This window comes from Danio rerio, chromosome 7 (assembly GCF_052040795.2).
Source record: "Danio rerio strain M-AB ecotype USA chromosome 7, GRCz13ab, whole genome shotgun sequence".
Taxonomy (NCBI): domain Eukaryota; kingdom Metazoa; phylum Chordata; class Actinopteri; order Cypriniformes; family Danionidae; genus Danio; species Danio rerio.
Window position 1 is genome coordinate 65,998,748 of NC_141027.1, and position 17,614 is coordinate 66,016,361.

Sequence of the window (17,614 nt, forward strand, 5' to 3'; positions counted from 1 at the left end):
AATTGCTTATTTCCAACAAAATGACCAAACTAAGAGACATTGTTGACAAGGCGGGTTTTGGACTAAGAGATGCAGAAAATGTTGCTTTATATATGGGAATTAGATCGGTGAGGTTTGTTACAAAATTTTTGAATGTTTTGAAAAGTTTTTTAAATGAAAAAGAAAAAATTTTAATTGAAGGTTACAGTCAAGGTATTATTTTCCCTAATGATCAATATTGTTTCCCAGACATTAGACTTACACCTAATATTGAAAATTCTGAGATTAATAGTCCATTGTTATGTTTTAAGGAAAATGGGAATGTTGATTTTAATACAGTTAAAGGGAAAGTACTTTATAAAAATATTGTGAAACTAAATAATAAGTGTACTTTAAAAGAGAGATCTGACACTGTGTGGAGAGATAAACTGTGTTTAGTAGAAGAAGAAAAACCAGAATGGAGAATATTGTATAAACCACCATTGAATAAAAGATCGGGGGATTTGCAGTGGAGAATTTTACACGGTGCTATAGCTGTTAATGCGTTTGTGACTAAAATAAATTCTAGTGTGAGTGATCAATGTCCGTTTTGTTTAGAAAGGGAAACAATTTTTCACTGTTTTATGTATTGTAAAAGACTTGCTCCTCTGTTTGATCTTTTAAATGTTTTAGTTTCTTTACTTGGTTTTTTATTTACGAAACAATGTTTTATATTAGGTTTTAAATATAAAAGACAAAACAAATATAAATGTCAATTATTGAATTTTATTTTTGGTCAAGCAAAATCAGCTATTTATATTACAAGAAAAAATGAAATAGAAAAGAGGAATGGTAAAAACATTGTAGTAGTTTTTAAAAACCTAGTAAAATCAAGAATTATTGTTGATTTTAATTACTATAAAATGATGAAAGCAATTAATGTGTTTAAAATTGAATGGTGTTGCGATGATGGCTTGTGTTCTGTCATTAATGAAGAGCTGTTTTTTATAAATGAATTGATTTGAGCTGTAAATCAATTGTTAAATAATTGCTTGTTAATAAAAGGATTTGTAAAATCAAAAAATCTCTCTCTCTCTCTCTCTCTCTCTCTCTCTCTCTCTCTCTCTCTCTCTCTCTCTCTCTCTCTCTTCTCTCGGCACAAACTCAGAACACACACACATTTTTCACTAAGTGTCACCCGATAAGGTATCTGTTGAAAAAGGCAGATGAAAATCATGAATGAAAGAATTATCAACAAATGGAGAGTGATGAGAGAAGTTTGGTTGGTCTGTTAATGTGATGTAAAACAGATGCAGTCATGTGGAATGTATAATGTATGACCCAGACTGATTGAGGGAAATGTATGTGTAAAGATGTAAAAATAATAATAATAATAATAATAATAATAATAATAATAATAATAATATTTAATATGTAGTTTATGAAATTAAAGTTAAATTAAGAAGTGTGGTATAAATAATATGGATTTAAAAATAAGGGAAATGTTTTACACCACTTATAGATAATAAACATATAACCTAAACTAAACCCTAGCCTAAATCGCATTTATATATAAAGAGTTCAGATGCAAAAGCCGCTAAATGTCACTTCCGCCAAAAATGAGATAATGGCATTGAGTGAATGCTTTAGGCATGTACTACACCATCAACAAATAGATTTGCTTTAAATCATCTAAATCCCAGCGTCAACACATTCAGAAATAACAGTTTGTCGGTAAAAGCAGCTAAATGCCACTTGCCTTTGACAGCTAAAAACTTTATATCCTGAGAACCAATCAGAAGCGCAAATCGAATCATATGTTTTCAGTGTAGCAGTGCTGATACGTTGGCTTTTATGAAGAGACATATTCCGCTTAAGATTTCGATTTTAAAAAGTTTTATGAACTGGATGAGCCTGTCTTACTGTCGGTGAATGGCAGTGAAATGTCACTTACCTCAAAACTCATTAAGAAGAAGAAGAAAACACAATGTACAGTTGGAAGTGTAACATGCATTCAGAACGTGTTTTTGCGCAGCAATACTACTGAGTCCGATTTACTATATATTAAACAGCAACTCCATTTTACGAAAGAGTTAAGATGTGTTTTTTTTTTTTTTTTTTTTCTCACATGGATGCTGTGAAGATAAACAAGAGACCAAGACCTTAAGTATTGAGCGAATGAATAAATGACAGCTTCTAAAATTGTCTGAGAGGTATCCCCTTTTAGACATGTGGTACAGGTGATTTGATTAGGCTAAATTCTTTGTAGTGTATGTGTGTGAATGATTGTGAAAGGATGTTCATTGATTTGAATGAATGAATGAATGAATGATGAACGAATGAATGTATGAATGATGAATGAATGAACAAATGCATGAACAAATAAATAAACATTTTAAGATAAAATTAATGAATGACTGAATGAATGAATGAATGAATGAATGAATGAATGAATGAATGAATGAACGAACAGATTAAGTAATTAATGAATGAATAAACACATGAACATGAATAAATGAATAAAAGAATGGATGAATGGATGAATTAAGAAATTACACTATATGAATGAATGAATGAATGAATGAATGAATGAATGAATGAATGAATGAATGAATGAATGAATGAATGATGAACGAATTAATGTATGAATGATGAATGAATGAACAAATCCACGAACAAATAAATAAACATTTTAATGAAAAAAATAATGAATGACTGAATGACTGAATGAATGAATGAATGAATGAATGAATGAATGAATGAATGAATGAATGAATGAATGAATGAATAATTGAATGTATGGATAAATGAATGAATGAATAAATGACAGCTTCTAAAATTTTCTGAGAGGTGTCCCCTTTTAGACATTCATTCAATGAATGAATGAATGAACAAACATATTAAGTAATTAATGAATGAATGAACACATGAACTGGAATAAATGAATGAAAGAATGGATGAATTAAGAAATTACACTATATGAATGAACGAATGAATGAATGAATGATTGAATAAATGAATGAATGACTGAATGAATGAATTAATGAATGAATGAATGAATGAATAATTGAATGTATGGATAAATGAATGAATGAATAAATGACAGCTTCTAAAATTGTCTGAGAGGTATCCCCTTTTAGACATTCATTCAATGAATGAATGAATGAACAAACAGATTAAGTAATTAATGAATGAATGAACACATGAACGTGAATAAATGAAGGAAAGAATGGATGAATTAAGAAATTACACTATATGAATGAATGAATTAATTAATTAATGAATGAATGAATGATTGAATAAATGAATGAATGAATGAATGAATGAATGAATGAATAAATGAATAATTGAATGTATGGGTAAATGAATAATTGAATGTATGGGTAAATGAATAAATGACAGCTTCTAAAATTGTCTGAGAGGTGTCCCCTTTTAGACATTCATTCAATGAATGAATGAATGAACAAACATATTAAGTAATTAATGAATGAATGAACACATGAACTGGAATAAATGAATGAAAGAATGGATGAATTAAGAAATTACACTATATGAATGAATGAATGAATTAATGAATGATTGAATAAATGAATGAATGAATGAATGAATGAATGAATGAATGAATGAATGAATGAAAGATGAACGAATGAATGTATGAATGATGAATTAATGAACAAATGCACGAACAAATAAATAAACATTTTAATGAAAAAAATAATGAATGAATGAATGAATGAATGAATGAATGAATGAATGAATGAATAAATGTATGGATGAATGAATGAATGAATAAATGACAGCTTCTAAAATTGTTTGAGAGGTATCCCCTTTTAAACATTCATTCAATGAATGAATGAATGAACAAACAGATTAAGTAATTAATGAATGAATGAACACATGAACGTGAATAAATGAAGGAAAGAATGGATGAATTAAGAAATTACACTATATGAATGAATGAATGAATGAATGAATGAATGAATGAATGAATGAATGAATGAATTACACATTTTGCAATAGGTTTTATTGTGTTTGACACCAGGTCTCTTTAAATATCAGCACCTCAGCTTCCGTATGTTTTAATAAATGCATAAGAGCCTCAGTCATTCTGAACAGATGCCTGCACACATGAATGCATAAATAAACATCTGCTCATAATGTCTTTGATTACCAAGGTTTTCTTATGAAGGGTAAACCACGTTTAACCATCATATTCTTTCCACATATAAGTGCTCATATTTCTGATAAGCAAAGCAGTGGCATTTTCTAGTTGAGTGCTGAAAATAAAATGTAAATCTCACTTATGACTATCTGTGATTTAAAAATAATAACATATGGAGACGATGTATTTTGTAGATTTTTTCATTAATTACATCAAAGCAACACAAATCAGTATTGTCCCTGAAAAACAGAGATACCTGGTCTTACATAGTTAAACTTCAAAGGAATGTACTGTGACATGATATGATTTACATACAGTATCGCATGATAATTTTACAGTAACTCTCGGTGCGTCATGCAACTATTTGTTATTCATCCAGTCTATTTATCCGTCAAGCTCTCTCCCTCTCAATCTATTTATTCACACGTCTGTCTCTTACCCTCACCATTCATCCATCACTTCACCTGCTGAAGAGTGAAGCAAAGTAAAGCCAGTGCTTTGAAAGATGAGTCCATCTTCCAAACCAAGGCCTCCTGGTGGAGTAATGTAAGCATGTCCTGCAGTGCGCCGTTTGTGGGTAAATGGGGGGGAAAGCATGTAATTCTGGAAACAGTTGTGGGAAGTAGGTCCATCATGAAATCCATTTGTTGTTGTACAATATATTGCACCAAAATCTGCTGTAATGGAATATTATAGCCATTTTAAGACCATTTTATGCCACTGTTAGTAGTTATGCCACTCATTACAAGTAATATAGTTGATTAATATTACTTAACACTGTAAAATTATAAATTTACCTATGTAAACACACACTGTTTTCAACACTTAAAACAATCATCAATTTGTACGCATGTGGAATGTTTTGTTAAATAAATAAATACATTTGACACCAATTGTTCTTTTGTTCATTCGTTCATTAGTTTTTTTTTTTTTCATTTGTTTAATATTTAACTAAATGCATAATATCCAATAAATATTGGCTGAATGCACTGTTGCAAACTAAAATATCAATTTGGAATTTAGTACTACTTCTACTACTACAAATACTACTACTAATAATATTATTAATAATAATAATATTAATAATAATGATAATAATAGGTGACACGGTGACACAGTAGGTAACGCTGTCGCCTCACAGCAAGAAGGTTACTGGTTCGAATCTCGGCTGGGTCAGTTGGCGTTTCTGAGTGCATGTTCTCCCTGTGTTTGCGTAAGTTTCCCCTACAAGTCTTAAAACATGTGGTACAGGTGAATTGGGTAGGCTTAATTGTCCATAGTGTATGATTTTAAATGAGTGTGTATGGATGTTTCCCAGAGATGGGTTGCAGCTGGAGGGGAAACCAATGCGTAAAACATATGCTGGATTATTTGGCAGTTCATTCCACTGTGGCGACCCCAGATTAATAAAGGGACTGAGCCAAAAAGAAAATGAATGAATGAATGAATGAATAATTAATAATAATAATAATAATAATAATAATAATAATAATAATAATAATAATAATAATAATAATAATAATAATAATAATAATAAATGTATTCCTTAAGGGTAATTGTAACAAATTCTAAAGGTACCAGACATGTAAATTAGCCAAGTTTTACAGAAAAAAAAGTGTGTCAGACTTTATGTGACCCTCAAATGAGTCTGTCCATGTCACTTTTAACAAATCCAAAGCTACAAATGAAACAGCCGGGCTTTCTGCAAACTTAGGTGGTTTTCTTTGCCGAAGCCTTCTGTGTGCATTCAATTAAAGCCATTTGCTGAAATCGGCAGTGCTAAAGCTAATGACATACTGGCCAGTTCCTTTGAAATGATAAGGGAATTGTGCATATCACCTTTTTTTCTATTGAGAGTTTCAAGTTATTTAAGCTTTTTTTTATTCGACATTCCGTAGCTACATTATCACTTCAATAGTCCATTCTTTAAAGATTTCCAGCTCCATTCTCAGTCAGAGGTCATATTTAAATATGTCTTTTAAAAGACAAAAACAGAAGTCTAAAATTGCTGTCTGAGTCTCCGCGTTCAAAGGTGCACTGACCTGGACAATGTCAAGTCGTGAGTGGCAAGATTTTGGACTTAAAATAAAGAAAAAACTTCAAATGAATAGCATGTGATCGAAATTCCATGCATGGCGTTTTATTACATTTGAAAGGTGACTCGTCCCCTGAATCGTGGCTTGCGGCTTGTTCTGACAGTCATTTCAAACCCAAGGCCTCACTGAATAGGTCCTTGTAATCTGGTGGATTTTTAAAAAAAAAAAAAAAAAAAAGCACATAAGTGAGTGACAGGATTAAAAAGTTGTTAGCACCAGCTCAAAAAAAAAAAAGTCTTTCTTTACAGTACATATTGAACTCTAAAAGTCACAACTCTAATTGCCTGCGGGGCTGGAGAGGGCAGAGATGTCATGCTGATTAGCTTTCTGCTTCATACTGGGACAAAAAGGAGAAAAGTAACTGTGGCAAAACACTGATTGAATTGCCATATCCTATCTCTTCATCACGATTATGCTTTTTTGTTTAGCAGTGGCAGCCTATTCCCTGGCTCGTTTTAAGAATACATTACACATAAATGCACATACGAGGACTCTACGAGTAGGAGATGATTGACGAGGCTTTTTGCTAACACTTTATCCTATTCCCATTCTCTCTCCTTGTTTACGCTCGTCTCTTTTCCGTGCTCATGTCCAATCTGAATTCTTTTTGACCTCTGCCGCTGGGCTTTTCTGAACGTAACATAAACAGACTTTATGTGCCCTTATTCCGAGTCATTTTAATCATTTTTCACTAAGTGCTGTATTGACTCCTTTCAATCTACAGGCTAAGTGCTACACAGCTCCCAGCATGCTTTGCAAGCCGAACTCGGATAATTAGACCCAACTGTGGCGATCAATAATGGCAGCTGGAAATAGGGTGGACAACAGATCACACCCCGGGCCGAAAGCGGCAGCAGCAGTGGGGAAGGATGGGGAAAGCAGAGGGGGAAAGAAGAGAGATCAGCAGGTGAGGCGCTGGGGAAAAGCTGAGTGATTTGTTCAGATGTACTGCAAGGTAGTGGAGATGCGAGAAGAGTCTGGGGGGAGACTGAAGGCTTGCAGAGAGACTGTGGAGAGACATATACTACCTACATCCATCACACACTTTTTTTTTTTTTTCTCTAGAATGATTGGGACTTTTTATTTACTTGGTAATGTTGTTGGTATTAGGGCTGGGATATGACAAAACTATATTATGATATATATATATATATATATATATATATATATATATATATATATATATATATATATATATATATATATATATATATATATATATATATATATATATATATATAGTGCCTCACTTTTTCCACATTTGTTTGTTTGCAAATTTATTCAAATTAACAAAGCTGAAAAATCACATGTACATAAGTATTCACAGCCTTTGCAGTGAAGCTCTAATTTTAGCTCCGGTACATTTTGCTTCCACTGATCATTCTTGAGATGTTTCAGCAGCTTCAATGGAGTTCACCTATGGTCAATTCAGTTGATTGGACATGATTTGAAAAGACATACACCTGTCTATATAAGGTCCCAGGGTTGACAGTGCATGTCAAAGCACAAACCAAGCATGAAAACAAAGGAATTGTCTGTAGATCTCCAATACAGGATCGTCTTGAGGCACAAGGCAGGGGAAGGTTACTGAAAAAAATAATAATTCTGGTGCTCTGCAAGTTCCATTGAGCATAGTGCCGTCTACCATTCATAAATGAATGATATTTGGAACCACCAGGATCTAAACTGAGTGATCAATGAAGGTAAAATGTCTTAGTCAGGGAGGTGATCAATAACTCTTGGAGTGAATCCCAGGTGTTGGGTTTTGAGAAATCTAGTCACTGCTCATCACCAGGCTAATGGCATCCCTACAGTGAAGCATGGTGGTACCAGGATAGAGGGAAAGATGACTGCAGCTATGTACATTCTGACATCCTGAATGAAAACCTGCTTCATAGTGCCCTTGACCTCAGACTGGGGTGACGGTTTATCTTCCAGCAGGACAATGACCCAAAGCACACCACCAAAATATAAATACAGTGGCTTCACAACTCAGTGAATGTCTTTTAGTGGCCCAGCCGGCGCCCAGACACAAATCCTATTCCTTATCTCTGGAGAGATCTGAAAATTTCTGTATACCCCACAGTGCCTATGCTCCAAAAAGACAGGTGTGTCAAGATTGTGGCATCATATGCAATGTTGTTCTGTTTGGTACTTAAACCTGATTGGCTGATGCAATGCTCTGTGCAATATTCTACAATAACAGCACTTGTACAGCCTCTTCACCCTTGTGTATTACTCCACCCACATATATTGACAGCAAATCAATATACTCAAAACAGTTTGACAGATATCTCTGCTGTTGGACAAAATAATGGACTTTTGAGGCTTTTTAAGGCAAGAATGTAGTTGATTAGATTGCAACTATGCAGTTAGGACAGTGCCTATTTTATTCATTCATTCATTTATTTTCTTTTCAGCTTAGTCCCTTTATTAATCTGGGTTCACCACAGTAGAATGAACCAACAACTTTTTACACAGCGGATGCCCTTCCAGCCACAACCTATCCCTGGGAAACATCCACACAAACTCATTCACACTCATACACTATGGATAATTTAGCCTACCCAATTCACCTGTACCGCATGTCTTTGGACTGTGGGGGAAACCAGAGCACCCGGAGGAAACCCACGCAAACCCTGGGGGAACATGTAAACTCCACACAGTAACGTCAACTGACCCAGCCGAGGCTTGAACCAGTGACCTTCTTGCTGTGAGGTGACAGAACTACCTACTGCGCCACTCCACCCATTTTAAACATTTATAATTTTAGAGATTCATCACATCATACTGAGCAGAGCAAAGGCGGTTGAAGCTCCACCACAAGATGGCAACAGATACTGTGTAATAAGCACTTAGGAAAAAAAAAAAAAACTCAGCTTAACTTGTGCAATTCGGCTGTACATTGTTTTTTTGAGGACTCTTTTTACATTTTTGCCAGATCGACTTTGTTTACACGCCTAACATGTGTGTAGCTTGTGTCTGAATTTTTTGCCAGGCATAAACCAGGGTTCTTGTGCTTCTTGAAAGTGCTTTTGAAAATATGGATTCAAGGTCTGGAAAGTGCTTAAAAAACAAACACGGGCCCTTGAACAGTTTGAATTAAATCTGATCAATATTTTAAAAACTTTATTATTTTTAATTCAATAAGTTGTATATTTATTTATTTTTGAACATTATTATTATTTTTTTTAATTACTCTAATGTTTTAAACTTAAATATCAAGTCTAAGTAAAATTTTAGGTACCGTTGGGGTATGGATTACAACAGTGCTTTTATTAGAATTAATGGTGCTTTAAAGGTCCTTGACAGAACTTGAATATGCTGTTCATGAAAGTGTAGGAAACCTGCTAAACTCTCCTAGCTATTACTGTCAAATGTACCTTGGACACGCTTAAATTTGACTGAAAACAGAATCTTGATTTAAACATTGATTAAAGATTGATTTAAACATAAATTGTTTTACAAGCAATTCAAAACAATGCATGCAAACAAACAAGCTAAAACAATAAGAATTAAAAAATGTATACACCATGTGATTCAGTCAGTCATAATGAATAATCAAAGCACTCATGAAAACAGGAAAGAGACACAGACGCTAACTAACTCAATGTTTTTTTATGCTGACAGAATTTTTTATTTATTTTTATTATTATTTTTTTATCTATTTTTTCCCTGAGTTAGAGTGTATTTCTGCAAATGAGTTGATGTTAATCTGCGTATGAAGCTATGTTACTGTTGTAGTAGCCTTACATAAAATACAGAAAGACATATACAAATTAATACAAATTAATTAAAAAACTTACATAGTGTGTAGTTTTACTCAGGACATAAAGGGATAGTTCACAAAAAAAAAAAAAAAATCAAACTTTGTCATTTTTTAATAACCCTCCAGTTATTCCAAACCAGTTTTAGTTTCAATGTTTTTCGCTGTTGAGCACAAAAAGAAGACACTATTTTTTTGAATGTTAGAAGCATGTAACTATTGACTTCCATAGAACTTGCTTTTTTAGATTTTCTTTTGTATCCAATGGAGGAAAGTCAGACAGATTCTGAGCAAGTAAAAAAGGAGTCAGACATGTACCGTTCTCCTGGAAACTGTATTGTAGTATTTGATTTAGCGGGTAATTTGTATGAATTTGTGCGATCTCATTCGTACAATTTAGTAAGATTTGCTTATCACCCAATGACAGTTGGGTTTAGGGGTGGGGTTGGGTGCCACGCCTCCTTTTTAAAAACGTACTTAACTCATACAAACTTGTACGAATTAGCAACTAAACTGACAAAATAATAAATACTTACGTTTCCTTGTGAGATCAGGCTGGATTGCCAGATAGAGAAGCATGAGTAATCACTGCAGAGAGTACATCTTATTTGCTCTAGAGTCCAGTGATGGCATGCTTTCCACCACTGTACCTCATGCTGTGCGCTGATAGCTTGATTGCAGCTGCTTGACCATGGAAACCCATTCAATGAATCACTCTACACTGTTGGTAAGCTAATTTAAAGGCCATGTTTTGAGGTAGCTTGTGACTAAGGACGTCACTAGTCTCTTACAGTGCTCTGCTATGGTGTAGTAACTTTTCTTCCAGTCTCTTTCACAATTGACTGACCGCAGTTGATTTAACAAATGTCTTGTCACCTAAGATTTCCCAGAGATTATTAATCAGATATAGATCAGGATCAGAGGCAGGCCATTTCATTATGTTATTGTTTTTCAGCTTCAGTTAACTGATTTACCCATTTTGCGGTGGGAATGTTGATGCCTGCTGGAAATCTGCAGACTGATTGGATGATGAACATATGAAAGGACTGAAGCCTCAGATAAACACTTGCATTTACTCTGCAATTTATTTTGTTAAAGACCAAACTACATTTGCAGAAAACATCTCCAGATCATTTCACTCAATTATACATTTGGTATAATGTTTAGATATGCATATGTATAGTACAAAAAGGAAATAGTGTTTTCTATCAAACCCAAATGCACTGACCTTCATCACTAAATCAAACTCCTTAGTTCCTCAGCAAAGGTTAATTTAAAATTGTGATGTTTCTATTTGCATAATTAAGGACATGTACACTATTATTATTATTATTATTATTATTATTATTATTATTATTAATAATAATAATAATAATAATAATAATAATAATAATAATAATAATAATAATAATAATAATAATAATAATTATGATGATAACATTAATAATAATAATAATATTAATAGTATTAATAATATTAATAATAATAATAATAATAATAATAATAATAATAATAATAATAATAATAATAATAATAATAATAATGGTAATACTGTGCTACATATTTTTCAAATTAATTTTTTCAAATATGTATTTTTATAACGTTTAACACATGCCTTGAAAAAGCCTATGTTACTTATATGCAAAACACTGTTTAAAAAAGTGTTAAGCTAATTATGCTATATGATCTGATTATCTTTACATAGCACATTTGTGTAATGCATCCAATGTACTTTTATCGAATGTTTTGTGGTCAGTTCTGTCAGTAATTATACCAGAAATTATATCTTCCCACACCACACTCAGAACAAATGTTAATTTACAACTTTTTAAAGCAAACTAAATTGCACAGTAAAATGCCAGTGCAAATCTGGTCCTGAAAAAAAAAAGAAAAATCTGTGCACCTTACCAATCATGTCCACTGTGACTGACAGAAATTCGAGAGCCACCTTAACAACACAGTTCTGGCAGACACAGCCAAGCAAAATAAATAAGCAGACAAAGAAAAACACGACTGCCACAGGAAAAATAAGTTGTGCCAGCTCTGCAAACGCAGCAAAATCAAGACAGAGTTGCATATCCTCCTGAGTATATACTGTGAAATGCAAGGAATTGGGTGAAAGGTTTTCAACAAAATAAAACTGATAAGCGCAAAATGCAAAACTCCATGGTTGGGACTCTCACCATAGGGCCTACTGTAGCAGAGAGCATTGAGATGAGGGACTGATGTAGACTGTAGCCAGACCAGAGCATCCTTGCGATGCACAGTCCTGTTTCTTTAAGTTATTTTCAGTATGTTGCTTTTTTGGGGGGAGTTGTTCTGATGTCACTAGCACTGCATTATTCTACGTACACATGCTGACTCATTATAGACATTCAAAGCTGTCAGTTACTAAAGCTGCATTGTTTGGAAAAAAAAAAATTAATTGCGATTAATTTGATCAAAATTGTGATTTAAATTGTGATTTACCATAATTTCATAAAAGAGCTACTTGTTTGATGTGGTGGTCTTTAACAGCAAGGAAAGACCATGCACAATGACAAAGTACACTACACTTTTCTTCTGTTTATGTAAAACCATTTTATCAAATATAGTTTTCAGTTTTTATGACAAATTTAGATTCAATTAATAGATTTAAATTCTTATATATATATATATATATATATATATATATATATATATATATATATATATATATATATATATATATATATATATATATATATATATATTGATTATTCCCAGATTATTGATTATTACATCTTTTAGAAAGTTTATATATATATATATATATATATATATATATATATATATATATATATATATATATATATATATATATATATATATATATATATATATATATATATATACAGTTAAAGTCAGAATTATTAGCCCCCCTTTGAAATATAAAAATATTTCCCAAATAATGTTTAACAGAGCAAGGACATTTTCACATTATGCCTGGTAATACTTTTTTTCTTCTGGAGAAAGTCTCATTTGTTTTATTTTGGCTAGAATAAAATAAGTTTTTAATTAAAAAAAAAAAAAAAAAAAAAAAAAGGTCAAAGGTTTTTAAGGTCAAAATTATTAGCCCCTTTAAGCTATATATTTTTTCCAATAGTTTGCAGAACAAACCATTATTACGTAATAACTTGGCTAATTAACGTAACCTGCCTAGTTAACTTAATTAACTTAGTTAAGCCTTTAAATGTCACTTTAAGCTGTATAGAAGTGTCTTGAAAAATATCTAGTAAAATATTATGTACTGTCAACATGAAAAAGATAAAATAAATCAGTTATCTGAAATGAGTTAGTAAAACTAATATGTTTAGACATGTGTTGAAAAGCCTTACCAGGCGGTTGCCCTGTTGGGTTTATTAACAAACTTCAGCTGGTTCAACATGCAGCTGCTAGAGTGCTTTCTAGAACAACTAGGGCAACTGGAGCCGGGGACACTTCCCTAAAGACATTATAATTTGAACGGCATCTGTGCTTATGTCTTTTTTTTATTATTACTAAGGTTTCCATAATCCTGGACCAGGCTGTATCCTAAGCAGCTGCTATTAGCATTTCGCCAATTGATGAAGTTTTTGCCTCACTGCTGTCGCCATTGGCTTGCATGCTTCGGGACTTGTGGAGCTATGCATCGAGGGATTTGTTATTTAGTGTTTGAACTCTTAGCACTGAAAATTAAACCACACTAACCTGACCTAAACTGAACTTTAACACTGAAGACCGAACTGACATTTTCAATTAATTATAATCTTCTATGTGAAGATGCTTTGAAAAATTAATATAAATTGAATTGATTTGAATTGAATTGTTACAAAGTTATGTCAAAGTTTTTGCACTGTTGGTCACAGCAAAAAAAAAAAAAAAAAAAAAAAAAAAAAAATATATATATATATATATATATATATATATATATATATATATATATATATATATATATATATATATATATATATATATGTATAATAAAAAAATAGCAAAACCTGGAGACAGAAGTCAAAGAAATGAAGATATCCATCAAAAACATTGTCTGTGTTTGTCTAACAATCATAGCTCTATAAACTCCCATATAGCTCATTTTAAGTTTAATAAAAAAAGATAGGGGAAAAAGGAAAGTAAACAGACTTGTCCATTCTGTTTTTCATAAAGACTGCTAAATATGCATGTCTTGTGCAGATGGCTTTCTATTTATAAAGCACGATCTTTACAAATGGAAATGACTCTTGATTATGAATACCATAGTGAGTTGGAAGTATCATTATCTTCCTACATCTTCTTGTTTCTACACAGAGGCAAGCTGGTGTCATAACTGGTAACCATAACCCCAATGGGAGTGTCATATATAGTGTTTTTTTTAGATCTTTATTTAGTTTGTTTTTCTTAAGCAACACATTAAAAGAGATCTTTTATTATTATGCATTTATATTAAGTAAGTCAAGAGACCCTTTCACACATGCAGACCTTTCCAGACAATTACAAGCATTTTTCTGGAAAATTAAGTGTGAACAGGCAACCCTTTTTGAAAAATATGGTAAGTACGTTTTACCAATTTTCCAGAAAGAAAAGTTGTAACATTACCAGAAAATTCTTAGAATTCTGCACTGTGTGGAGTCAGAAGGAAAATTGCAGATATAAGTATATATGAGTTCAGCTGACGTGAGGTGTTTACTCCAGCCAATCAGAACATTCTGATGAAGATGATGCATTCATCAATGCTGTTTATGGAAATAAAAGCCTTTGAATCTTTTTTTTTTTTTTTTTTTTTTTTGTAGTAGGACAATGTTTGTATGTTTCTCCTTTGTGCCAAGTGTGGAACACATTATTGAAAAAAATCACCTAAAGAATAGCATGCACTAGCAAAATAAGCATATAGCGTTTAAATTTCACACATATTTTAACACTTTATAATGTTTCAGAACTGTGTTCACTACATTTACTACATGAATGAACCATTGATATGGAGAGAAACAAGTAAAGCAAACATTAAAATGTAGGATTAGATTAGAGTCTATGCAGAGTTACACTTTATAAACTCATAAATCATAATATATTAGAAAATAAATAAAAAGTCATTGCCACTGAAATCTGACATGAAATCTTCAGTTAGGTAGATAAACATTTGGACATCGACACAATTCAAACTTTTTTGGCTCTACAAACCAACACAATGGATTTAAAATAAAACGAACAAGATGCACTTTAACTGCAGACTGTAAGCTTTAATTTGAGGCTATTTACAAAACAGTAATTGGACAGTTGGCTTCTAAGCTGTTCCATGGCCAGGTGTGTGTTATTCCCTCATTATTAAAAATACAATAAGCAGATAAAAGGTCCCGAGTTCATTTCAAATGTGCTATTTGTATTTGGATTCTGTTACTGTCAACTTTCAGAATGAGATCCAAAGAGCTGTCATATTAGTCAAGCAAGCCATCATTAGGCTGAAAAAACAAAGAAACCCATCAGAGATAGCAAACACATCAGCTGTGGCCAAAACAACTGAAAAAAAAAAAGAGCACACCAGTACGCTCAGCAACACCAAAAGACTCAGAAGACAACTCAGAAGACATTCTTCCCTGGTTGGTTCGAAGTTGGCCAGATCAAGAACACTCTCCAGGAGGTGGGTGTATGTGTGTCAAAGTCAACAATCAAGAGAACACTTCACCAGAGTGAATACAGAGGATTCACAACAAGATGTAAACCATTGGTGAGTCTCAAAAACAGGAAGGCCAGATTAAAGTTCTAAAAAAAAGCCTTCACGGTGCAGGAACAACATCCTATGGACAAATGAGATCAAGATCAACTTTTGCCAGAGTGATGGGAAGAGAAAAGTATGGAGAAGGAAAGAAAATGCTCATGATTCTAAGCATTGAAGCACGGTGGTAGTAGTGATATGGCATGGGCATGTATGGATGTCAATGGAACTAGTCCTCCTGTATTTATGGATGATGAAACTGCTGACAAAAGCAGCAGGATGAATTCTGTAGTGTTTCAGGCAATATTTTCTGCCCATATTAAGCCCAATACTTCAGAACTCATTTGACGGCACTTCATAGTTTTTGAAGGGATAGAAGTGGAATGTTATGCATTGGCCAAGTCAATCACCTGAACTGAATCCAATTGAGCATGCATTTTACTTGCTGAAGACAAAGCCCCAAGAGAAAGCAGGAGCTGAAGACAGTTGCTGTAGAGGCCTGGCAGAGCATTACCAGGAAAGAAACCCAGCGTCTGGTGATATATGCGTTCTAGACTTCAGGCTATAATTGACTGCAAAGAATTGGCAACCAAGTGTTAAAAAGGGAATGCTTGATTTATGATTATTATTCTGTCCAATTATTTTTGGACCCTTGACAAGTCGTAGGCACATTTGCAAACTGTTGTAATTCCTACAGCGTTCACCTGATTTGGATGTAAATACCCTCAAATTAAAGTTACCAGTCTGCAGTTAAAGTACATCTTGTTCATTTAATTTCAAACCGATTGTTTTAGTGCAGGGGTTTTCAAAGTGTGAGGCGCGCCTCCCCTGGGGGGCGCCAAATCGTGTCAGGGGAGGCGCGGGAAAAAATATTATATAATAAAAATATAATTATTAAGTTTAATGATTATATGTGTTTTTTATTATTTTTAAACGTTTTAATTAAACAAAGCTAAAAAAAATAATACATCAAAAATAAGAAAACCTTTTTTTACCCAGAAGGCCATAGCTGTGAATTCGCTTCTGTTTATATACAGGTATATGCCTGCTAATCATGCTGCTAATGCAATGGATGGTTTCTGAGACCCCCGATTCAAAGCCTTTAAGTTCAGGGCTTAAACCCAAAAGACGACGATATGATGATCAGTATTTAAGTTTAGAATTTACGTGGACAGGACCAGCTGATGAACCACGACCTTTATGTGTGGTTTGTCAAGATATTTTGGCTAATGACAGCATGAGACCCGCTAAACTTCAGCGACACCTTGAAACCAAGCATGATGAGGTAGCAAGAAAACCTCCAGAATTTTGTGTGTGTGTGTGTGTGCGTGTGTGGGAGGAGGGGGGGGTGGGGGGGGGCAATGGATAAGTTGTGTCAAAAGGGAGGCCCACTGTCTTAGACTTTGAAAAACCCTGTTTTAGTGTATAGAGCCAAAAATGTTGCAATTGTGTCGATGTCCAAATATTTATGGACCTAACTGTATGTGCAGGTATGCTTTGAATGTACACAACAAGTTGGGTTAAAATTTATTTATTCATTCATTATCCTTGGGCTTAGTTGCTTATTAATCAGAGGTCACCACATCAGAATGACCCGACAACTACTCCAGTATACGTTTAATGCAGCGCATGCCCTGGGAAACATCCATACACTCATTCACACATAACACTTTGGCCAATGTTGTTTGCACAATTCACCAATACAGAACATGGCAAGAACATGCAAACTTGACACAGAAATGCCAACTAATCTAGCCGGGACTCGAACCTTGCTGTGCGGTCACAGTGCAAACCGCTGAGCCACGGTGCTGCCCATTAGATTATAATTTTTTGAAAATAATATAAATATTTTTAATATTATACTCAGCTATTTTAACTAAACACATGTTAAGAGTTCACAGACATGTTTTCCAGTGAGCATGTTG

General features: G+C 33.3%; 1 protein-coding gene and 1 long non-coding RNA gene across 3 annotated transcripts in view; one reads left to right on the forward strand and one right to left on the reverse strand.

Moving 5' to 3' along the window:
• LOC147843244 (uncharacterized) overlaps window positions 1–17,614 on the forward strand; it is a 1,033,179-nt gene that overhangs the window by 1,003,493 nt on the left and 12,072 nt on the right. The window lies entirely within an intron of this gene.
• The window catches only part of LOC147843249 (uncharacterized), a 650,118-nt gene continuing 633,228 nt past the window's right edge, over window positions 725–17,614 (reverse strand). Inside the window, exon 2 of the long non-coding RNA XR_015496421.1 lies at window positions 725–1,145. This is a non-coding gene — a long non-coding RNA (uncharacterized LOC147843249). The remainder of the gene's footprint in view (window positions 1,146–17,614) is intronic.